The 24,015-nt window shown below is 42.5% G+C and overlaps 1 long non-coding RNA gene across 1 annotated transcript in view; it reads left to right on the top strand.

Moving 5' to 3' along the window:
• The window catches only part of LOC132380315 (uncharacterized), a 60,510-nt gene extending 37,865 nt beyond the window's left edge, over nt 1-22,645 (top strand). The window contains exons 2-3 of the long non-coding RNA XR_009507731.1: nt 17,151-17,203; nt 21,681-22,645. This is a non-coding gene — a long non-coding RNA (uncharacterized LOC132380315). The remainder of the gene's footprint in view (nt 1-17,150; nt 17,204-21,680) is intronic.
• Nucleotides 22,646-24,015: the final 1,370 nt, after the last annotated feature.

Raw genomic sequence — 24,015 nt, 5'->3', positions numbered from 1 at the left:
GAACCAACTATGAACCGTCTCCAGTTTCAGCACGTCCTTTCTAAGATAAGAGGCCCAAAACTACATCCTGAACTCCAAGTGAGGCCTCACCAAAACTGTAACTGTACTACAAGTTCATCTGCCTTATTCTATGCACCACATGCATTCAATATAACACCTTCCGTCCTGTATTCACCTTTCTCTATTTTCTCTGCCTTTTACATTGCAACTCATCCTGCTCATTGCAATTTTACCCTTTCATTCTCCTCTCCATGCTAGGAATCTCACTACACATTGGCTGAGTTTGTAAACCAATTACCTCATCCTCAGCACTATTACTTCAGTTCCCACCCCCCTGCCAAATTAGTTCAAACCATCCCCACTTGCTCTCGCAAGGATATGTGTCCCCCCGCAACCCTTTTGACTTAAGGGCTAAAAGTGTGGCCTTCCACACTGAGGCATTCTCCCTCTCCACCTGCCCATTTCCCCGGGGATTATAACTCGTGGTCCAACTAGTAGCAATGCCCCTAGCTAGCAGGTACCGGCACAGCTCGTCACTAATAAAGGAGGGCCCTCTGTCACTGTGGATATAGCAGGGATATCCGAGCAGAGTGAAGAGCTGGCGCAGGGCTTTTATGACGTTCGTGGTAGTGGTGTCGGGGCAGGGAATGGCAAAGGGGAACCGCGAGTACTCGTCAATAACAGTGAGAAAATAGACATTGCGATCGGTGGAGGGAAGGGGGGGCCTTAAAGTCAACACTCAGTTGCTCAAAGGGGCGGGTGGCCTTGACAAGTTGCGCTGTTTCAGGACGGTAGAAGTGCGGTTTGCACTCAGCGCAGATTTGGCAGTCCCTGGTCATCGTCCTGATGTCCTCCAGGGAGTACGGCAGGTTCCAGGTTTTCACGAAATGGTAAAATCAGGTGACCCCCGGATGGCAAAGATGTGCATGAAGGGCGTATAGCTGGTCGAGCTGTGCGCTAGCACACGTTCCCCGGGATAGGGCATCAGGGGGCTCATTGAGTCTGCCAGGCCGGTACAGGATATCATAATTGTAGGTGGAGAGTTCTATCATCCACCGCAAAATCGTATCATTTTTGATTTTGCCCCGCTGTTGGCTGTTGAACATGAACACAACCGAGCGCTGGTTGGTCAGCAAGGTGAACCTTTTGCCGGCGAGATAGTGCTTCCAGTGCCTAATAGCTTCCACTATGGCCTGGGCTTCTTTCTCCACCGCGGAGTGCCAAAGTTCAGAGCCTTGAAGGGTACGAGAAAAGAATGCGACTGGCCTGCCTTCCTGATTGAGGGTAGCAGCCAGCGCAAAGTCGGCATCACTCTCTACTTGGAAGGGAATGGTCTCGTCCACCGCATGCATTGTTGCTTTGGCAATGTCCCCTTTAATGCAGCTGAAGGCCGCACAGGCCTCAGCAGAGAGGGGAAAAGTGGTAGACATGACCAGGGGGCGGGCCTTGTCTACGTAATGGGGGACCCATTGGGCGTAATAGGAAAAAAACCCAGGCACCGTCTGAGGGCTTTGATAGTGGTGGGAAGAGGGAGTTCTAACAAGGGGCGCCTACGGTCGGGATCAGGGCCAATGACCCTGTTTTCCACGACATACCCAAGGATAGCAAGTCGGGTGGTTCTGAACACACACTTGTCCCTGTTATGTATGTCCACCAATGCCACCCCTCATGAACGCCTATTCTCTTTTCCCAGGAAGTCTGTCACTGGGACCACCCTACCAGTTTGGTTGATGTCCCCAGGGCCAGTGCTGCTCTGGAGACATGTGAGGAGTACTAAATGCTCCCCACTGGTCAAGAGGGTTCACCTTATACATGCGAACCCCCAGTATGCCTACGTGGTCTTACCTGATGGGCGGGAGGACACGGTCTCCGTCCGCGATCTGGCGCCCACAGGAGCAGCAGACCACTACCCTGAACACTCCACGGTAACTATGAACCCTGTACCCGAGGTGACACCGCACACACCAGGCCCTACACAGACTCCTCACGACACTCATATACCGGGCATTTCATACGCGTATATACCAGGCGCCTCACACATGCGTGAGGGATCACTGACGCCTAGTGGGCTGACACCTCCAGTTAGGCTGGAATCAGCAGAACCTCCGTCTCCGGTGCAAGCACCACCGGCACCTGTGCAATCACCACCACCGGCACCTGTGCAATCACCACCACCGGCATCTGTGCAATCACCGCTGGTGCTATGTAGATCGCAGCGACAGATTCGACCACCTGATAGACTTAACCTGTAAGAAACTTCACCACATGGGGACTCTTTTTAAAACAAAGGGGGGGGGGTGAATGTGATGAACTACATATACCTGTCTGGACACTCCCCCTGCTGACTGCTCCTGTGGCTCCTCCCACAGACCCCGGTATAAAGGCGATCAAGGCCTGAGCCCGGCCTCTCAGTCTCCAGGATGTCGTATGGTGGTCACTCACTGCTTGTTCCTTCTTCCAGTCAATAAAAGCCGATATCTCGCCTTCACGTCTCAGAGTGAGTTATTGATGGTGCATCACTACACATTGGCAGAGTTTGTAAACCAATTACCTCATCCTCAGCACTATTACTCCAGTTCCCATCCCCCTGCCAAATTAGTTCAAACCATCCCCACTTGCTCTCGCAAGGATATGTGTCCCCCCTCAGGTTCAGGTGTAACTCGTCCCTTTTGTACAGCTCGTATTTCCCATAAATTTTAACCCCTGCCCCCTGCACCAGTTCCTCAGCCATGTACTTACCTGTCACATCATCCTATTCTTACCCTCACTGGCACGTGGCATAGGTAGCAGTCCAGAGATTACTGCTCTGGAGGACTTGGGTAGTACAACCCTCAATCCCCACATAAGGCAACTCCTGTCAAGGGTAAGTTCATCTTGGCACTGATAAAAATAGGGTAACTAGAATTTCGGCTGCATACTCCAGGTAGCTATGTAGACCTGAGACAGCGTGGGGTATTTTCTGGTTTCTCATTGGATCATCTCTGCTATAACAGGGAGACTTCATTTAAGAATACATTAAGAGGAGTGTCCGCTTCTGTAGATTTTTCAACTATTTCCTTTTCCAAGGGTAATCAGCATTTTCGCAATCAGTTGTGCTCTGAAATTTGATCTTGTAATTATTTCTTCCAAGAAACAGAGCCCATCTCTGCATTTGTGCTGCCACTTTCAGTGGATCATCCTTCTAAGTATTGAAAATGGACACTATTGGTTGAAGGTCAGTAATGAGAGTAAACTGGTTGCAACATTTTATACTCCAAACCAGGCTCAAGGATGTCACAACCACGGATTCGGCAGCGCAGTAGATACAGCCCTTGTGGATTTGCATGTGTCAGCTAATTACTATTTACTTGTGATAGTATCTAACTCCATACTTATCGTTGTAGTGCTTGTCGAGACTTGGACAGAGCATAACAACGCTTGGCTGCTGTTTTGCATTTGGCCTTCCCTGAGATATTGGACTTTCAAGTTAACTGACTTTGAAGACTAGTGGTATTCGCTTATTGTTTAGATGTTCTTTTCAGCCACAGTTTAGGCTTTGTTTTCCTTTTGAGAGTTTTAGTTAATGGGCCATTTGGCCTAGCGTTTATTGCTTAATTTTCCCTTTGATACTGTTCGCATTAAAGTCTGTGAACTTGTAGCGTTCTCGCTCGGGTGTAATGAAACGCCGAATTAAACGCCGAGATAAACCGTCGTCAATGAAACAAGGTCGCAGTAAGATTAACCATTTACTGTTCACTCTTCACATTAACGTATGGTGAAAACTGTTGATAAAACAGTAGAAGATTGATACAGTATTTGTTCCCTTCTTGATATCACATTTACATTGTAAATACTTGTAAAAGTAAACAACTACATTGCATTAAAGTGCAGCATACAGTCAGAATCTACCTACGCCATGGACCACTTTAAATACACTTCAACACAAACTATCCGCAACTCTTTAACTAACGAAAACATAAATCTCATCGGCTGTCGTTACTTTTAACGGAATCGGCGTTAACATTTTAATTCAACATATCGATTATCTATTAACTTACAGCTTTGCTCTCACTGTGATTTCTAATGCTTACAAACAACTTCTTGCGCGGGTCTGCCTCGTGCGAGCCCCCGCCCTTGTGTTGATCCGAAACTGGTATTTTCCCACAAGACGTGGCGAAACCGGATGTGACGTCATCGCATGCCGATATATTTTACAGGCAATGAATATACTTTAAACAATTCTAATTCTAACTAGAAAATACTAACAAATGAATTACTAAGCAGAAATATTATAAACTAAATAACTGCCATAAAGGCAACACAGAACTATCAACCTGTCTCAGTGTCTCTCACTCCACAAGGGGATGAGTGGAAAATGGCATGCAACACCTCTAATGGCCACTATGAATACCTGATGATGTCTTTTGGTCTGGCCTACGATCTGCTCAGGGACAAGTTGAACCAGTTTGTGTTTGTGTATTCAAATGACATCCTTATCTATTCCTGCTGTCATCAGGAGCACGTCCAGCATGTCCAGAGGGTACTCAGGTGCCTTCTTGAAAATGACCTGTATGCCATGCCCGAAAAATGTGAATTCCATAAAGACCAGGTGTTGTTTTTGGGCTCTATACTTACCCCATCCAGTGTTCAAATGGACCCGAGTGAAGTTCAGGCAGTTGCAGAGTGGCCCAGACTGTCTACTGTCAAACTGGTGCGGCGCCTCATGGAGTTTGCGAACTTTATCGCCGCTTCATCTGGAATTTCAGCTCTATCTCGGCTCCAATCAATGCACTCACCAAGGAGACTTTGGCAGGATTCCATTGGACGGACGGTGCTGACCAAGCATTTTCCGAGCTAAAGCGACATTTCACCGCTGCCCCGCTGCTGCAACACCCAGACCCGTCTCAGCCAGTCATTGTCGAGGTGGATGCATCCGATGTAGGCGTTGGATCTGTCCTCTCTCAGTGCTCATCCGCAGATAGCCGGCTGCACCCTTGTGCCTTTCTTTCCCATCACTTGACTCCGGCCAAGAGGAATTATGACATTGGGAACCGGGAGCTTCTGGCAGTCATGCAGGCCCTGGAGGAATGGTAATGCTGGCTGGAGGGGGCACAGCATCCATTCTTGGTCTGGACAGATCACAAGAACCTCTCATATTTTCAGGATGCTGTGAGACTCAACTCCTGTCAAGCCCGGTGGCCTCTCTTCTTCACACAGTTCAATTTCATCCTCTCTTATCGTCCCAGCAGCAAGAATACAAAGGCCGATGCTCTTTCCCGGCAGTTTGACGGATCTGAGGACAAAGCTGATCCAGAGCCCATTCTTCCTCGCTCGTGTATCACTGCTCCGGGGATCTGGGGAATATAAACAGAGGTGAGGGCCGCCCAACAATCAGACGCAGACCCAGATGCGGGACCTCCTAACCCGCTGTTTGTCCCTGCTGCGGTGAATTCCAAAGTGTTGGAATGGGGTCACTCCTCCTGTCTGGCTGGATATCCGGGAATTCAACGGACTCAGGAGTTTATAAAGAGACAATTTTGGTGGCCATCTATGTCCCAGGATGTCCACGACTTTGCATCTGCCTGTCCCACCTCCGATCAGAACAAGACATCGTGGCAGCATCCTACCGATCTGTTATGTCTACTGCCTGTGTCCCACTGCCCCCAGTCCCACCTCTCAGTAGATTTCATCACTGGTCTACCCTGGTCCAATGTAAAGACCACCATTTTGGTTGTTGTGGATCTATTTTCCAAGGCTGCCCACTTCATTACCCTCCCCAAGCTCCCATCTTGGGAGACTGCCAAACTCATGGTTCAACATGTGTTGAGCCTCCGTGGCTTTCCTCAAGACAGAGTATCTGATCATGGATCACAGTTCACTTCCTGGTTTCGGAAGGCTTTCTGCTGTCTTGTAGGAGCCACAGCCAGCCTCTCGTCTGGCTTCCACACCAAATCTAATGGCCAGACTGAGAGAATGAACCAGGGGTTGGAGACTACCCTGCACTGTCTTGCCTCTTCCAACCCCGCATCGTGGAGCTCCCAATTGGTTTGGGCAGAGATCGCCCACAATAACCTCCAGTTGTTCTCCACCAGTACGTCTCCCTTTGAATGCCAGAAGGGATCCCAGCCCCTGCTCTTCGCTGATCGGGAGATCGACGTAGGAGTTCCTGCTACTGAACAGCTGATCCAGAGCTACAAGCACATCTGGAAACAAGCCAGGGCTTCTCTGCTGAGTGCCCAGAAACAGCATTCCCGGCAGGCTGATCCGCTCCATCAACAGGTAAGGCTGTTCAAGCTAGGAGAGGAGGTCTGGTTGGCTTCAAGGGATCTTCCCCTGAAATTCAATAACTGGAAATTTTAACTGCGCTACATGGGACCATTTGTAGTGGAAAAGGCTGTCAACAAGGTATGCTACAGATTGAGTCTGCCAGCATCACTGAAGATCCACCCAGTTTTCCACATTTCTCAGTTCAAACCGGTTACTGTCTCACCCCTGGCCCCAGTTACCCCACACCACCACCCCCCCCCCCCCCCCCCCCCGCCTGGTAGATGGTTCCCTTGTCTATACAGTGCGGCGCCTCCTGGCAGGAGCCTATTATAGTAATTGACAAATCCTGAAAAGCATCACAACTGTGACATATCCTTTAGCTTCAGGACATCCACCACAGCTTGATTTTGTGTGTCAATAGTGTTACCTCAGTAAGTGATGCTTGGTTTTACCATTCACATTTTTTGCACTATACTCTGAACCCATAATCTTCTAACAATTTTAACACTGCCCTGTGATTTTGGAGGTGTTCCTTGTCATTCTTACAGGTAACAATATCATTCAGGTAACACTGAGTATCTGACAGCTTTGCAACACCTATTTCATTGGTTTCTAACAGAGTACAGTGCAGATGTACTCCAAAAATAAACCTATTATAGTGATAAATCAATTTGAGAGTGCTTATGGTGAGAAACAGATTGGTCTCTTCTACTTCCATCTGTAGGTATGCCTGAACTAAATTCATTTTGCTGGTATTTTCCTCCAGAAAGGTTTGCAAAGATATCATTTATCTTGGGCAGAGGGTACTTACCTACTCTCCATACTAAGTTGATAGTGATTTTAACTAGAGGGCCTGAAGGTAGATAAGTCCCCTGGTCCTGATGGGATGCATCCCAGGGTGCTGAGGGAATTGGCGGAGGTTATGGTAGACACATTGGTAATTATTTACCAAAATTGTCTAGACTCTGAGCAGGTTCTGACAGAATGGAAGACAGCAATGTCACGCCACTTTTTAAAAAAGGACACAGGCAAAAGTTGGGCAACTGTAGGCCAGTTAGCTTAACATCTGTAGTTGGAAAAATGCTTGAAGCTGTCAGTAAGGAAGAAATCACAAAACACTTAGAAAGGGGTACTTCCATTAGACAGACACAGCATGAATTCAGAAAGGGCAGGTCCTGTTTGACAAACTTACTGGAGTTCTTTGAGGATATAATGTGTACATTGGATAGAGGGGAACAGGTGGATGTCATATACTTGGATTTCCAGAAGGCGTTCAATAAGGTGTCACACAAGAGACTTATAAATAAGATACGGATGCATGGAGTTGGAGGAATTGTATTCACATGGATAGTAGATTGGTTAACCAATAGAAGGCAGAGAGTTGGTATAAGCAGGTGCTTCTCCGGTTGGCAGTCAGTCGTGAATGGGGTGCTGCAGGGGTCAGCGCTGGGCCCACAGTTGTTTACCATTTACATTGATGACTTGGAAGAGGGGACTGAGTGTAGTGTGGCAAAATTTGTTAATGACACTGAACTGAGTGGAAATGCAAATTGTACAGAGGATGTGGAGAGTCTGCAGAGGATATAGATAGGTTAAGTGAGTGGGCTAAGATCTGGCAGATGGAATACAATGTTGGTAAATGCAAGATCATCCACTTTGGAAGGAATAATAGAAAGCAGATTATTATTTAAATAATTATTATTTAAATGGTGAAAGATTGCAGCATGCTGTTGTGCAGAGGGACTTGGGAGTGCTTGTGCATGAATCGCAAAAAGTTGGCTTGCAGGTACAACAGGTTATTAAGAAGGAAATGGAATGTTGGCCCTCATTGTTAGAGGGATTGAATTCAAGAGCAGGGAGGTCATGCTGCAACTATACAGGGTATCGGTGAGGCCGCACCAGGAGTACTGTGCGAAGTTCAGGTCTCCATAGTTGAGGAAGGATTGTCATGGTCCCAATTGTTAATCCCCTATTTTCCCCTAATCTCCTTTGATTACGCCTTGATTCCAATTGTTAGTTTCCCATTTACTGCTAATTCACTTGATGACAGCACACCTGGTCTCAATCAAGAACTGCAGTACAAACACCTTGGCGTCACAACTACTGGTTGTCAGTTTGTTGATCTGTTCCTGTGTGATAACTTTGTTTCCTGACTGCTTAGAACCGGTAGTTCTAAATTCAGCTCCAGATTCAAGTTATTCCATGAAAACCCATCTCCATGACAAGACTCCTCCTGTTTGCTGTTCAACATTCCTGTCTGTGCCAGCATCCTCAACTGAATCTCTGTGCCTGTGTCCTGCACTTGAGTTCTCCTCTGTTGCTCTGTGCAACAAGGATCTACTGGCTTTGGAGACAGTGCAGAGGAGGTTCACCAGGTTGATTCCAGAGATGAAGGGGTTAACCTATGAGGAACGATTGAGTCACCTGGGACTATACTCTCTGGAATTCAGAAGAATGAGAGGTGATCTTATAGAAACATACAACATTTCAAAAGGGATAGATAAGATAGAAGTAAGAAAGTTGTTTCCATTGGTAGGTGAGACAAGAACTACGGAATATTGCCTCAAGATTCAGGGGAGAAGATTTAGGATTAGAATTAGGTGCATCCCCGTCCAGGGAAGCAGCTGAGGCTTCTTCACTAAATGTATTTAAGATACAGTTAGATAGACTTTTACATAAGGGAATTAAGGGTTATGGGGAAAAGGCAAGTAAATGGAATGGAGTTTACAGACAGATCAGCCATGATCTTATTGAGTGGTGGGGCAGACTCGATGGGCCAGATGGTCTATTCCTGCTACTATTTCTTGTGTTCTTAAAATCTCCAAAAATCCTGACAGACCTTTCCTTGACTGCTGGGACCACTGGCATTGGCTTTTGTTTCCACACAACCTTGGAGAGAATTCCTTTCCCCTTTGTGATCTGACTCACTGGCTACTTTATCACAGATTGGCTTTGTAAAACTTTGCTGTGGTATTTTCATTTAATACTATTTCACCCTTGATATGTTTGAGTCTTCCAATGCCACCCCCGACATTGCTTTCTTAATTCATTTTCCTTTGAATCTATTGCAGGGATGTGCCATGCAAGTGGTGGGTGGATCTCCAATCAAGTTGTTTCTCAGTCAATCATGGCTCCATTATGCTGACCCTCCTGTTTTTTTTCACCACATACAAGCCTAATATGTCTTGTTAGTTGTTGTACTTCACTGTTACAGAAGTCATTCCCACACGAGCTATATTTTCTCCAGTATAAGTTCTTAATTGGCTTATGTTCAGTATCATTGAAATACTGTTCAAACTAATTTTGTAGAAGTTGTGAAATAGCCGAGCCAATGTTCAATTCCATTTTAATTAGTTCACTTCTGGTGTAAGTCATATTTGTCTATTGTTAGTTTTCACACTGTAAATTTCGAGGCTACTCAGCCCTGTGTCACTCTCATCATTATCAGATATTTTTTTTCATCAACATCATACAGATTAGTGCTCTTTTTGGGGTGCATCTTAACTTTTTATCTTTTACTTTCATCCCTGGCTGTAACTCAATTTCATCTCCTGCTGCTGTTTCCAATGATATAGCAATTCCAAGTGTTCTTTTAAGTGTGAGTTGAGCTTCATTTAGGACCCATTTTTGAATGCCTTCATGTAAGATTCCACAAACTAAATGTTCTCTCAGTGCATCACTTAGCCCATCACTGCACTGGTTATTCTCGGACAATTTCTTCAATTCAGCCACGTACATATAAATTGATCCCCCCCTTCCTTTTGATCTTCTTTTGAAACATAAAGCCTTCTGCTATTATCAATGATTTTGGTTCTAAACATTCCTGCATGGCTTTCATAATATCAGTAAAGCTCATTTAAGCTGGTTTGGTTAGAGCAGTTAATATCTCAGCAAACTATATGCTCTTCCACCAATTTCACTCAGCAAAACTGGCACTTGTTTCTCAATGGCTATTTCATTTGCTTCAAAATACTGCTCAATACATTCAGTATGCAATATCAAGTAATCTATTGTGCAGTCAAATGTGTCTGCCTTTCTGATGTAGCCAGCCACTTCTGTATTTATTTATTAATATCACCATGTACCCACATTTTATGAACTCATGAATTTCATCCATTTTTTGCTTCCTTTGTAACTCGGATGTCTCTTTTTCTCCCTCTCTCTGCAAAGAAAATATAATTTTTTCAAATATCTTGCTGCACTTCAACGGGTAGATTGTTGTCTCAGGTTCATTTTTAAGCTACCTCATTGTCACTGTTATGTTCTGTAACTCCAAAAGTAATCTAAATAAAAACACAGGAGTCTGGGATAACATATATACTTTGTTTTACTTTAAATAAGGCACTTCCATATGATGTGGTGGTGTCATGATACAGGGCATTCACGTACTTTTGCATATGAATTTTAATGTATAATGCAGGCAAACAAAGAATGTTTAATCAAACAATATTTACAATATTACTCAAATGGTTGGTTGGCATCCATCTGTCTTGAAGGACAATGGGTGATGATGGTCATCATCGCAAGCCTGGGAGGAAGGTATGGAGATCCTGAGATGCCCAGTTGTCAAGATCCCCCTCTTGGCCTCCCCAGTTTAGTCCAAAGGAAAGCTTATGAAGCAATACCTTTGGCACCAGCTTGGCTGCCGGAGCTGCTGGAAGGATGTTCAATGACATCCTGCACCTTAAGGACTTCACTCTGGATTTGCTGTCTCAGTTTACTCCTGCTGCCTTCATCTCTGCTGAAGCTGTCTACAAGGCAGTGGGGCTATTTATCCATATCTGGGGGTCTGGTTCACAAGCACCAGGGTGTGTCCACAAAACAGTGGGCCTGCGTGTCAGGGCCAGATCTCCTCTCTAGTTCAGCCTGAGTCCGAAAGGAGTTCAGTTTCCATTTGTTACCAGTGTTCAAGAGGCTTGCTTTTGGAGAGACTATTACTCAAATATTACTGATATTTTAAATACATAATATCTGGCTCTTGATCTTTTCAGACCATTGGTCCAATCATGGATTAAGAGATTGAATTTCAGAGGCAGTATTTGACTAGATGGAGCTCTGGTAAAACTGAGGTCATTAGACTTAAAAGGGGATACACTTTACTGATTAGTATCATAACTTGTACAAAAAAAGATGGCTTCTGAAAGTTGGAGTTCAATCATCCCAGCTCAAGGACATTCCAGCAGAATTCTGTAGGACAGACTGCTTCTTCGATCTAGAGAAGCTATGATGATTGTTCAATGCCATCTCCTCCTCCTCAAAATAACCAGGGATGTACTGAGAACTCGAGTGCATTCATTAAAGGGTCAAAGTAACAAATAGCATTCGCAACACAAAAGTGCCTGGGAATGATCATCTCCATCAAGAGAAGGTCTGCCCACAGCACCATTCCTGGGGTTTCCCACCTCAACATCCTGGTAAACACTATTGACTGGAAGTTTAGTTGGAACTGAAGACAATGACTACAAGAACAGCTCAGAAACTGGTTATCCTGTGATAAGTCATTACCTCCTTATGTCCCAAATCCATTCCATTACCTACAAGGTACAAGTCAAGAGTTTGCTGGAGTCATTGCCACTAGCTCTGAAAACTGCACCTCCAAGAAGTCTTAAGAAACTTGACAACATACATGAGAGAATAGGCAAAGTGATTGACACACCACTCATCACTTACACATTCCTCCATTCCTCACGTATTCAGTGCAGTGGCTGCAGTGTGTACCTTCAACCAAATACAATAGGTACTCACCCAGGCAATTTGAAAAGCAAATCTCTAACCCATGACCCATGGTATCAAGATCGAGGACAGTTTAGGAACACCATTACTTAGAAGTCACCTTCCAAATTCCCCTCCAATTCATGCATAGACATCACTTTCCTACATTATATTTCTTTATAGCTGCTGGCTCTAAATCTTGAAAATCCCCATTCACCAGCTCTGAGGGAGTATCTTCACAAGATGGAGTAAACCAGTTTGTGTGGGTAAGTCATATCATCTCTCAAGGGCAAATAAAGATGGACAACATACAGCATTCTTGATTTGTCAACAGCGCTCAGAAATCAAATGAATAAATAAAAAAGGGTATGTGCCCACAGCATAGCAAAAACATCAGAGCACAGAGAATGAGATTAAATTAATTATTATAGAAATATATTTTCATTTAATAATCAGGCATTTGTATACAAACATATTTTGGATGCCCTTAAAATGTCAAATTTGAGTAAGTCAAAAAATCTAGTTTAAAAACTTACTTTAAATTAATATAAACAATCTTAATCATTATGATTTTATTCAATTTAGTAACAATTGAGTTAAGATGTTAATTTGCAGAAGTGGAGTCAAAAAGAACTACATTATTTCTGAATTTCAAAAATTGAATAATTGAAGTGCATGTGAAACATTATTAATATTGAGACCAATTAAACATATTGAAGCTTAAACCAATTGATTAAATGGAGAATAATGTTTAATTGAGAATGATGACAATGATGATTTTGATCACTGCATTGAAATTTCTCTCCAGTATATATTTATAATTTATGGTGTAGTTGGATTTCATTTGAAGATTTTAATCTGACTATTTTTAAGTTTCAGTTACCAATACTTCAAACACAGCTGTCAGCGCACTCCATGTCGCTAACATAAAATGCTCTTCAGAAAACAGCTTTGGTTTTTGTGACATTATATTTTAGCAAAGAACTATTTCCAATTAGTAAATCCTGTATTCACATGGCAATTAATACCAGAGGCATTTATGTATTAAATTATCTTTTGACGTCAATTTATTTCCAAAAACTCTTCCTTACCTACGTCTTATGAAAAAATTATGTCTGTGTTCATTAGGCATTAAATATCATTTTGTTTGATTTATCTATTTATTTTTGTTTCATGACTACTGTTACGATTCTGAGCTCCGAGAAGCAAGAGGTGTAGGAGATGGAGGGATGGTGTTAGGCATGTTGAATTGGTGAGACTTGTACCCAATTAGGTCATCTCCTCAATTAAACTTAGAGGCATGTTACCTGTAGTGAATAACTCATTATCGGCAAATCACCAGTCAAGAGTCCGGAGCTTCTTTACTGGTCCAACTTAATAACAGATTATGGACAAAAATTGATCCAATAATTATAAAATCACTGGTCTCAGTTTTGTTTAATGGGACCAACTATTTCTTGTGTTGCAATACTGATTGGGAACTGGAGGAGGCTGTTGAGTTAAGCAAAACAGTAATGATATAGTGTTTTTTGAGCAATATTAGATAGTTAGGCAGTACTATGCCTTTATTCAGTAAAGAGCTAATGAGTATCATGGCAATTTCTGACCACTTAATTCCATATTGAGAGTAGCAAAGCTTCTTAAAACAATAACTACAGAGAAAACTAAAAGCTACTTGGACAAGCAGGGACTAATAAAAGAAAGCACAGGTTTGTCAAGGGCAAACAGTATTTTTAATAAGGTGATGTTAGAAAAAATCTCGTAAAGATGGCATTGTTATATTGGGTAGATAGATTTAGAAAATATTTTGTTTAAGTAGAATATGTTAGGAAGATTATGATTTTAAAAAAGTAAGGATATAAGGCAAAATAGCAATACAGATACAAAATTGTTTCAGAAATAAAAACTGAGAAACTGTAGTAAGTTGTCATTAGATTTTAGAATGGAATGAAAGATGGTGTCAATGCATCATGCAAATACTTTCATCTCATTCACGAAGCTTCTCATTGGAGTGAGATAATCCACACAATGAGAGAAAAACTGCTCTCAATGAAGGGAAACATTTCTGCATCCACTCTAAAACTAAAGATCTTCGCAAATATTGTTACAATGTGTCTCATGTATGCCCAAGCATGGAATAAGCATCAGTGATTTATTTAATTAAGTGTTCAAGGGACTTTGCATTAAATATCCAGCAACGCAGTATGAGAGGTGACCTGATAGAGGTGTCTAAGACGATCAGGGGCAATGATCATGTGGATAGCCAGAGACTTTTTCCCAGGGCTGAAATGGCTAACACAAGAGGGCATAGTTTAGAGGTGCATGGAAATAGGTACCAAAGGGATGTCAGGGGTAAGTTTTTCACACAGAGAGTGGTGGGGGCGTGGAATGCACTGCCAGCGGCGGCGGTGGAAGCGGTTTCAATAGGGTATTTTAAGAGTTTCTTAGATAGGTACACAGAGCTGAGAAAAATAGAGGGAAATTCTAGGCAGTCTCTAGAGTAGGTTACATGGTTGGCACAACATTGTGGGCTGAAGGGCCTGTAATGTGCTGTAAGTTTCTACATTTTATATAACACTAGCTGGGGACCTGGATCACTACAACAGGACACAATCAAGATTCACAGAAGGTCATAGAAAATATACAGCATTTTGTCTACATTCCTTCATGTAGACAGAAATACAGGTCCACAATCCCTTATCTGAAATTCTGAAATCCAAAAAGCTCCGAAAACCGTTTTTTTTCACCAACAACTGACGTCACTCAGGTGTGACGTGGCAGCACTAGCAGAGGCCGCCAGACGTCAATTGTGGCTCAGCGCTCGTACTGGTTACACGTGCATTTTGCTGTTCACTGATATTTTGTGTTCACCATTGACTTTGTGTTTAATTTCACTGTGAAAATGTCAAAAAGAGCTGCAGATACCCCTATGGGTAACAATGAGAAAAAGAGAAGGAAGCATCTATCATTATCAATAATGCAGAAAGTGGAGTTATTGCAGAAGCTTGATCGTGGTGCATCTGTGCGGTGTCTTACTGAAAATTATAGTGTCGGAACTACTACTGTATATGATTTAAAGAACAGAAAGACAAGTTACTGAAGTTTTATAGTGACAGTGATGTTCTACATTTATTCCAATAAGTCATTTACCATGTGTTTGATTTGGTTTGTTTGAAGCTGTATATTTTTATGTTTTATTGAATGTTTTTGTTGGAAATAAAATATTTTTCTTGTCATTATTCCCTAAATAATACAGTTTAACAACTATTTACATAGCATTTACATTGTATTAGGTATTATAAGTAATCTAGAGATGATTTAAAGTATACGGGAGGATGTGCGTAGATCTGGAGCTCCACTGGGTCCGAAAGTCCACCCGCATTTAGGCAGGTTAATCAAGGGACTTGAGCATACATGTTCTTTGGTATCAACGGGGTGTCCCAGAACCAATAAGGAGGGATTCTGAAATCCAAAAAATTCTGAATTCCGAAATGCAACTGGACCCAAGGATTTCGGATAAGGGATTGTGGACCTGTACTGATAAAAATTTGCCATAGCCACCAGTTTATCCGGACAGCCTTTGGTTAATTGTCGTAGAAAGTTTTTGAAGATCAAATTCTAAAACCCAGCACTAAGTTTAGAAAAGGGTGCAGCTAGACCAGTTTTCCCTCGAGTGGAGGAGATTCAGAAGGGATGTGACTGAGTTATATATCATGATAACCAATGAGAACATTAGGAAAAAGCTTTTGTAGAAGAGATCAGAATATGCAATGTGACAGCTGAATATATTCAACAGTAGCCTGCAAAAGGAAGGTTAAATACCTAAAGCAAGAATTATCAAAATATGGTAAAGTATGGAGTACTGGGACTAACTAGGTGTTTTTTTAACAACAGAATGCTTGAATGGCCTCCTTCTGTATCATACAGTTATTTTATGCACAACTTTACCAACCTGGTTTCTTACCTCACATGAAGGTATTATATATTTCATATGAGGAGATTATTTGCCACACTCACTATAACCTTTCCATGTTAGTGTTCTTCATGTGTCAGCCCAGTTGGGTAATGTTAAAAGCAAACAGAGTCATGACCATTTCAACTTTGAGCCAATGCTTCCTGCTGGATATTAAGGCAAAGAACAGTGATGTACCTAGCTGGCATACCATGGATAAGAAAAATGACATTAAAGCCATCTTACTGTAATTCAGTTAGATGTTAAGATCGAGGCTGTGATCATTCCCCAAATGACCTCTTTGATTATTTGTCCAAGAAAGAATATAATTTACATAATTGTGTACTTTGATGTTTGATTTTAAACAGATCAAATGCTGAAGTACAGTAATAGATCAGTCATATTCTGTTGACCTGATATAGTATTAAAATTATAAAGCTAGAGAGCACAGTAGCTTTCTGTAGCTTTCCATGCCTTGGTGAGTAAGCCTCTTGTCCCGATGATAGTTAAATTTTGAAATTACCTGTCTCTGCCACCTTCTCAAACATCTGGGTGGTAAAAGTGCTTTCTTAGTTTCCCCCTTAAACTTTTTACGCTTCATCTTAAATCTATCACATTTGGTTAGAGACACCTCTGCCATGGAGAAAAGTTTCTAACAATCTAATCTATCTATGCTAATTTTGCAAGCCTGTACATGGTGCCCTCTCAGTCTTCTCTGCTCAAACTCTACCTATCCAGTCTGTTTTCATAACGGAAGCATTCCATCCAAGACAGTATGCTGGTGAATCATCTCTGCACCTTGTTCAGTGCAACCTAATTCTTCTTAGAGTGTGGTGACCAGAACTGCACACATATCCTAGTTATGTTGAATCTAATCAATGCTTTATTAAGTTGCACTATGGCCTTCCTATCCCTGTATTCTAATTCTTGACTGATGAAGACAAGAACGCTGTGTCTACACTATATTCCAGGCTGTCATCTTCAGATATACTTGGAGTTGTACAACAAGGTACCACCAAATTCCATCTGCCAGTCCTCTGCTCATCTTCTCAGCTTTTCAATATCATTCTGTAGCCTGACTACCACATTTACTATCATCAACACCACCAATTTAAGTATTATCTAAACACTTATTAATCTTACCTCCTACACTCATATCTAAGGGTCTAATGTCATTGATGTTTGATTTACTTGCTTTGGTTATCATAAACAAAACAAATTGTTGTCTTTTCTACCACAGGAACCAATTGATACTTATTTCATTTATACCTAAAGTGATATTTCAAGCCTCAGGTAAGGAATCGTAGGAGGTAAGAAGTATTTTTTTAATGAAATTAATGATTTCCTCAGGAACTAAACATTCTCCTGACTGCCTTAATTTTCTGTTATTTTAAGTTACCAAGTAAAGTACATGCAAATCATGAGCTATAAAATGATATTCTGGTCCTAATGCAATGACAAATAAAAAGAAAAGAAGCAATATATCAAAATGATACAATATGACAAAAATAGACTTTATACCTTTCTGCCATAGAGTCATAGAACACTATCGCACAGAAAAGTCCCTCTGGCCATCAGGTCCATGCCAAACTATTATTCTGCCTAGTCCCATTGACCTGCACCTGGACCTTAGCCCTTCATATGGCTCCCAACCAAGTACTGATCCAAAACGTTCTTTAATGTTCTAACTTATCCATCACTTCTGCTGGCAACTCGTACTACACTTGCACCATCCTTTGAGTGAACAAGTTCTGCCTCTGGTCCCCATAAATGATTCACCTTTCAAACATAACCTATGATCTTTGGTTCTGTCTTACTTAAGAATTTCCCACCGAGAATAATTATTTTCCACTTTTTCCCTCAATGGGAAAAGCCTGAACCCAATCTATCCCACTCATAATTTTGTATACTTCTATCAAATTCCTCCTTGTTCTCCTGCAATTCAGTCCTAATTTATTCAATTTTTCCCTATTACTTACAAACTCAAGTCCTAGTAAGTTTTCTCTGTACTCTTTCAATCTTGTTAATATCTTTCCGGTAGGTAGGTGATAAGAACTGAACACGTTACTCCAGGTTTGGCCTCACAGATGTTTTATACAACTTCAGGATAACATCTCAATTTCTGTACTCAGTACTCTTATTTTGCCTGGAAATTCCTTTACAAGAATTTTAAAAATGAATTTTGATACTACGTTTCAGTACCACCAGCAGCATGATGTAGGTTATATTTTTCCTACATACCTGCACTACTTGCTTTTTACTTATGAACATATGGCTGCTCCAATGTCATATTTAAGTTTGCTGATAACACCACTGTCACTGACCGAATCAAAGGTGGTGGCGAATCAGCATATAGGAGGGAGATTGAGCATCTGTCTGAGCCACAACAACAACATGTCACTCAACATTAGCAAGACCAAGGAGCTGAATATTGACTTCAGGAGAAGGAAACCAGAGGTCCATGAGTCTGTGGAGAGGGCCAGCAACTTTAAGTTCCTTGGTGTTCTCATTTCAGAGTATCTGTCCTGTGTCTATTGAGAAATATACCTGACATAATCACTATATATACCTGAAATATAACCACTATGTACCAGCTATTTACTACACTACGTAATCACTCCTATGTACTGAATATTACTATGTATTATTTTACTAGACACATTTTGCTGTGTATTGTTTTACTAGATACCTTGTATTCTCTTAGCTACATACTGTGGCAGTTAAAGAACACCTGTTTAGCTAGCAGCACTAGTTAGCTGAAATGTACTCCATGTATTATACTCAGCCCTTGTTCATTAAGAGAACGGTGGCAGACAGGGTGGTACGAGCAGAAGATGTAATGTGAGGGAGGTTAAGGAGGCTGACTGAGAAACAACCTTGGCCAGGAATAAGGCCCAAGATGTAACTGGAAAGAAATACTGGTGGCGCACCGAGAGCTAGGCAAGAGTGTTTGATTAGTTAATGTATAGATGAAATGCAACTAAAAATTGATTGGGTATGCTGATAAAACCGAAATGTAACTGAGATAAGAAATTACTATAAAGAATGCTGTACACCGGAGCTCGGTGGGCTTTCGGTGACAAGTTCATTGATTGCCTCAGATTTTGTTTGCAAATAAAAGTTTAAACTTCTCGAAGAATTGTCTGTGTCTCCAGGTCATTTCAAATAACCATGACAAAATTGGCATCATGAACAGGATCGGGAAGAGACCCGTGAAAAGGATACGGCGGGTTGAGGCCGCTTCCCGGTCCCTCGGGAGCCCTGATAGAGCTAACAGAATTACTGGTGCACCCAGAAAAAAGGTAAGCGCATTTTGCGACAATTTGGACTACAATTCTGTTGGTTTTGGGGGTCTCGGGGACTTAGAGGTGTGTAGCAACTGCCGAAGGTTCTCTCCGATCCAAAGAATCTGGCAGAATTGAGCATTTGACAGGAGGCTCAGAAGATTGATCGAGAACACTGTGGGTAAGTATGAATAAAGTAATAAGAAGTTGAGTAAAAGAAAATTCCATGTGGTGTTGGTAAGTCCCTGTGGTACCGCTTCACACGAAGCGAAGGACTGAACGGGCAGGGAGAGTGAAGAGAAAGTTTTGTGAGTACTGCCCTAGGTTGAGCGCTGCTCGGACAGAACGGAACAGAAGGTAAGAAGAATTTGATAAATTGCTTGAACACTGGTAGAATAAACTATAGGGCTAGGTCTAAAGATAGGATCGGGGAAGTATTTGAACTATGAGACTTTTTAAGAAATAATACCTAAGAGAAGAAGAAAATAATATGGCGGAAGAAAAGGGAACAGCAGTAGACTACTGTGCAAGAAATCCCCCGTAAGTAGAGGGGAGATTACTGCAATTTCAGAGAAATGGGAAAAAAGAACCAAAAACCTGCACACAAAATGGCCAAAAGAAGGGACATTCCATGTAAGCTTGTGTGAAGAGATGGAAGCACTAATTAAAAAACATAAACCAAACGATAAGTCCAAGAAAAGGGAGGAAAGGAGAGAACAGGAGATGGAAGTATTGAAACTTTTTAGGATGGAGGGAGAGAGATTGAGAAAGACAGGCAGGATATTGATAATAAACGAAAAAGACACAAGGGAACAGTAAAAACAGTCGGGTGGGGGAGAGGAAAAGCCTAACAGAAACCCGACTTCAGCACCATACCTGGATCTGAAAGAAGTAGAAAGACCCCCTCCCTATCATGAGCAGGAAACACCCAAGCAGTGCCCCGTGATATCAGGAACAGTAAGCCTGCAGGGGGAAGTAGAGGTCTGGGACCCTGAGGAGGAAAGAAGGAAATATGAGAGGGTGAGAGAGATGCTGAGGAACGAGATAGAGGGAGAAAAGATGAGGTTAGAACAGGATAGAAGGGAGATGGAAAGAGAAGTGGAAAGGTTACAGCAGCTGAGAGAGAAGAGGGATTATGAGGAGTATCAGTTATACTGTAGAGACAGACAGACTAGAAGAGAACAGGAATCATCTAGGCGGCAAGAATGGAGTGAGTTGAGAAGAAGTTGGAGGAAGGTAGGAGACAAGAGTTTGGAGGAAGCATGAGAGAGAACAAAGAGACAGATATTGGAGATGGAAGAGGGGACTAGAGTGGAGAAGGAGCAAGGAAGAAGGTATACCCCAGGAGGGTATGAGTGGCAGCCAGTAGTACTAGGGCCAGCAATAGATGAAGAACCAAGTGAGGAAGGAAGCTTGATTACATGGAACGGGGAGAAGGAAATGCTGCCACTGCTGGTAAAGGGATCAGGACAAGTACAGTATATCCCTTGGGGATCCCAGGACCTTGAAGGGCTGAAAAATACTCTGCCTAGTCTGCACGAGGGGGCAGGAAAGTGGATTAGAGCCTTTGAGGAGGAAACAACAGGACGATTGTTGGCTATGGGAGATTTGAAGGCACTGCTGATAAGGTTGATGGGAACTTCCAAGCTAAAAGAACTGATGGAAATGGCTGGCTTACAGAATGTGGACAGCCCACAGACTGATGGGGCCAATTTTGATCCAGTGAGGCAGAGGGTATGGCAGGCCCTCAGGAAGCTTTATCCACCCAGAGTAGACCCCAACGCCTTAAAGGGGGAACCACTGGGAGACACTGAAAACCCAGCAGCCTACGTAGAAAACCAGTTGAGAAGGTGGAGATTGGAGACTGAGCAAGAGGTGGAAAATAGCTTGTTTCAGAACTCACTGTTCCGACAAAGCATTCTGGATGCGATGCCTCCGCAGGTCAAATCTAAATTGGAGGAAGTGGTTGGGCTGTCGTCGCTGACCCCACAAGCATTCAGCGATCACGCAGTCCACGTGGTGGAGAAATATCGGAGAGACAAACGAAAGCTGGCTGAGCAGCAAGAAGAGGTGCAGCGAAAGCTATTGCAAATGCAGCTCGAAGAACTGAAAAAGAAGGAAAAAGAAGAAAGCAAAAGGATGCTGCCAGCCACCACTAGTGTGAGTACAGCCGTTAAAGTGAATGAAGCACCACTAGATGGAGGAACCGGTCATTCTATCAGTCAAGGGCCAGAAAACCCCATGCCAACAATGAATGTCTTCGGAGGAGCATTTCCACAGATGCCCTATCAGGGACAGAGTAGATTTAAGCAACAGCCCAGACAGGACTGGAAGTCCCAAGGAGGGGGGCAGAGGAGTTATGGGCAGACTGGTTAGAAAGCAGACTAGAGGGATGGGGTGCGTGGCTGACCAAAATGGCAATGGCTGCAGGTATTGTGCTGATAAGTTGTGCATTTATTCTGTGCTGTTTTCTTCCATGTCTCAAGACTTTGATAGTGCGTGCGACAGCAAAACGATTCCCGATGCTCCTGGAAATTGATGAATCTGACCCCGGACAAGGAGAAAAACCAATGATGTACTGTTACAGTCTGCGCGATGCATCAAATGGACTGGAGGGTGTTAATGATGTGGACACTAGTCTGTAAAGGTGTCTGAGTCTTTTTCCCTGTCTCAGCTACGGAGGGACAGGTTTTTGGCTCAGCAGGGTAACAGAGAGAGATCATTTTGAGCTCCGAGTATGGAAATTGTAGTTGAACCAAATTTCGGATTAAAATGCTGGACTTTATTTTGGCTTTGGTGCACGGCCTCTGAGTGTTCTCTTTCTGTGTGAAACCCTGTGGGTCTCAAAGGGGGGATTATATTGAGAAATATACCTGACATAATCACTATATATACCTGAAATATAACCACTATGTACTAGCTATTTACTACACTATGTAATCACTCCTATGTACTGAATATTACTATGTATTATTTTACTAGGCACTTTTTGCTATGTATTGTTTTACTAGATACCTTGTATTCTCTTAGCTGCATACTGTGGCAGTTAAAGAACACCTGTTTAGCTAGCAGCACGAGTTAGCTGAAATGTACTCCATGTATTATACTCAGCCCTTGTTCATTAAGAGATAACGATGGCAGACAGGGTGGTACAAGCAGAAGATGTAATGTGAGGGAGGTTAAGGAGGCTGACTGAGAAACAACCTTGACCAGGAATAAGGCCCAAGATGTGAACTGGAAAGAAATACTGGTGACGCACCGAGAGCTAGGCAAGAGTGTTTGATTAGTTAATGTATAGATGAAATGCAACTAAAAATTGATTGGGTATGCTGATAAAACCGAAACGTAACTGAGATAAGAAATTACTATAAAGAATGCTGTACACCGGAGCTTGGTGGGCTTTTGGTGACAAGTTCATTGATTGCCTCAGCCTTTGTTTGCAAATAAAGGTTTAAACTTCTCAAAGAATTGTCTGTGTCTCCAGGTCATTTCAAGTAACCATGACATGTCTAGCACATAAGTGCCATTACAAATAAAGTCAGCCAGTGCCCGTAGTTTCTTAGCAGTTTGTGAAGATTTGGCCTATCACCTAAAACTTTGACAAATGTCTATAGGTATGTGGTAGAGAGCATATTGAATGGTTGCATCACAGCCTAATGTGGAAATACTAATGCCATTGAATGGAAAATACTACAAAAGTAGTGAATAAAGCTCAGCTCATCACAGGAAAAGCCCTCGACACTATTGAGCATATCTACATGGAGCGCTGTTGCAGAAAAACAGTAACCATTGTCACAGACCCCCACCATCCAGGCCATCTCCCTGCTGCCATCAAGGAGAAGGTACAGGAACCTTAGGGCCCACAGCACTAGGTTCAGGAGCAACAATTACCCTCTAACATCAGGCTCTTGAACCGGAGTGGATTACTTCACTTAACTTCACTCAACTTCATTTGTCGCATCACTGAACTGTTCCTAAAACTTATGGACTCACTTTCATGGACTCTTCGTCTCATGTCCTCAATGTTTATTGATTATTTATTTATTTGTTGTCTTCTTCTTCTTCTTCTTCTATTATTATTATTTTTTTTCTATATTTTTATTTGTCCATCTTTCTGGGTGTAGTCTTTCATTAATTCTATTATGTTTCTTGTATTTACTGCAAATGCCCAGAAGAAAATGAATCCCAGGGTTGTATATGTGACATATACAATATTTACTTATAGAGCCTCCCTAAATGCTGTTGGAAAGATGGTGATGAGTCACCTTTTGAGCTGTTGTAGCCTGTGTGTGGGAAGGAGCTCCCATTGTGTTGTGAAGAACATGCTCGAGGATTTAAATTCAGTGAGGTCTATGCATTTCCAAGTCAGAATGGTATGTGACTTAGATGTGATTTTTCGATGCATCTGCAGAACATGTGGTAGAGGTTTGTGATGCTGTTGATGAAATTTTGGCAAGAATTCACAGTGTGTCTTGCAGAAGATGCAGACTGTGACCGTTGTGTGCTTGTGAGGGGGGAAGTAAATGTTGAAGACAGTGAGTATAGTGTCAATCAAGGTGGTTGATTTGCCTTGGATGATGTTGGACTTCTTGACTGATTTTACAGTTGAACTAATCCAGCCAGCTATGAGTGTTTCATTACACTTCTGACTCGTGCCTCTTTAGCCAATTGGGAGGTTTTCAGTGGCTGGGAAGTGAGCCACTCTCCAGAAAACAGCTGACCTCTCAGCTGCTCCTGCAATAGCAACAATTTAACAAGCTATCCTCCATAAGACAATAAAGCAAAGGAGGAGAATTAGACCATTTGGCCCATTGTGTTTGC

The sequence above is a fragment of the Hypanus sabinus genome, chromosome 23 (assembly GCF_030144855.1).
Source record: "Hypanus sabinus isolate sHypSab1 chromosome 23, sHypSab1.hap1, whole genome shotgun sequence".
NCBI lineage: Eukaryota > Metazoa > Chordata > Chondrichthyes > Myliobatiformes > Dasyatidae > Hypanus > Hypanus sabinus.
This window is presented reverse-complemented; position numbering and strand designations above follow the sequence as displayed.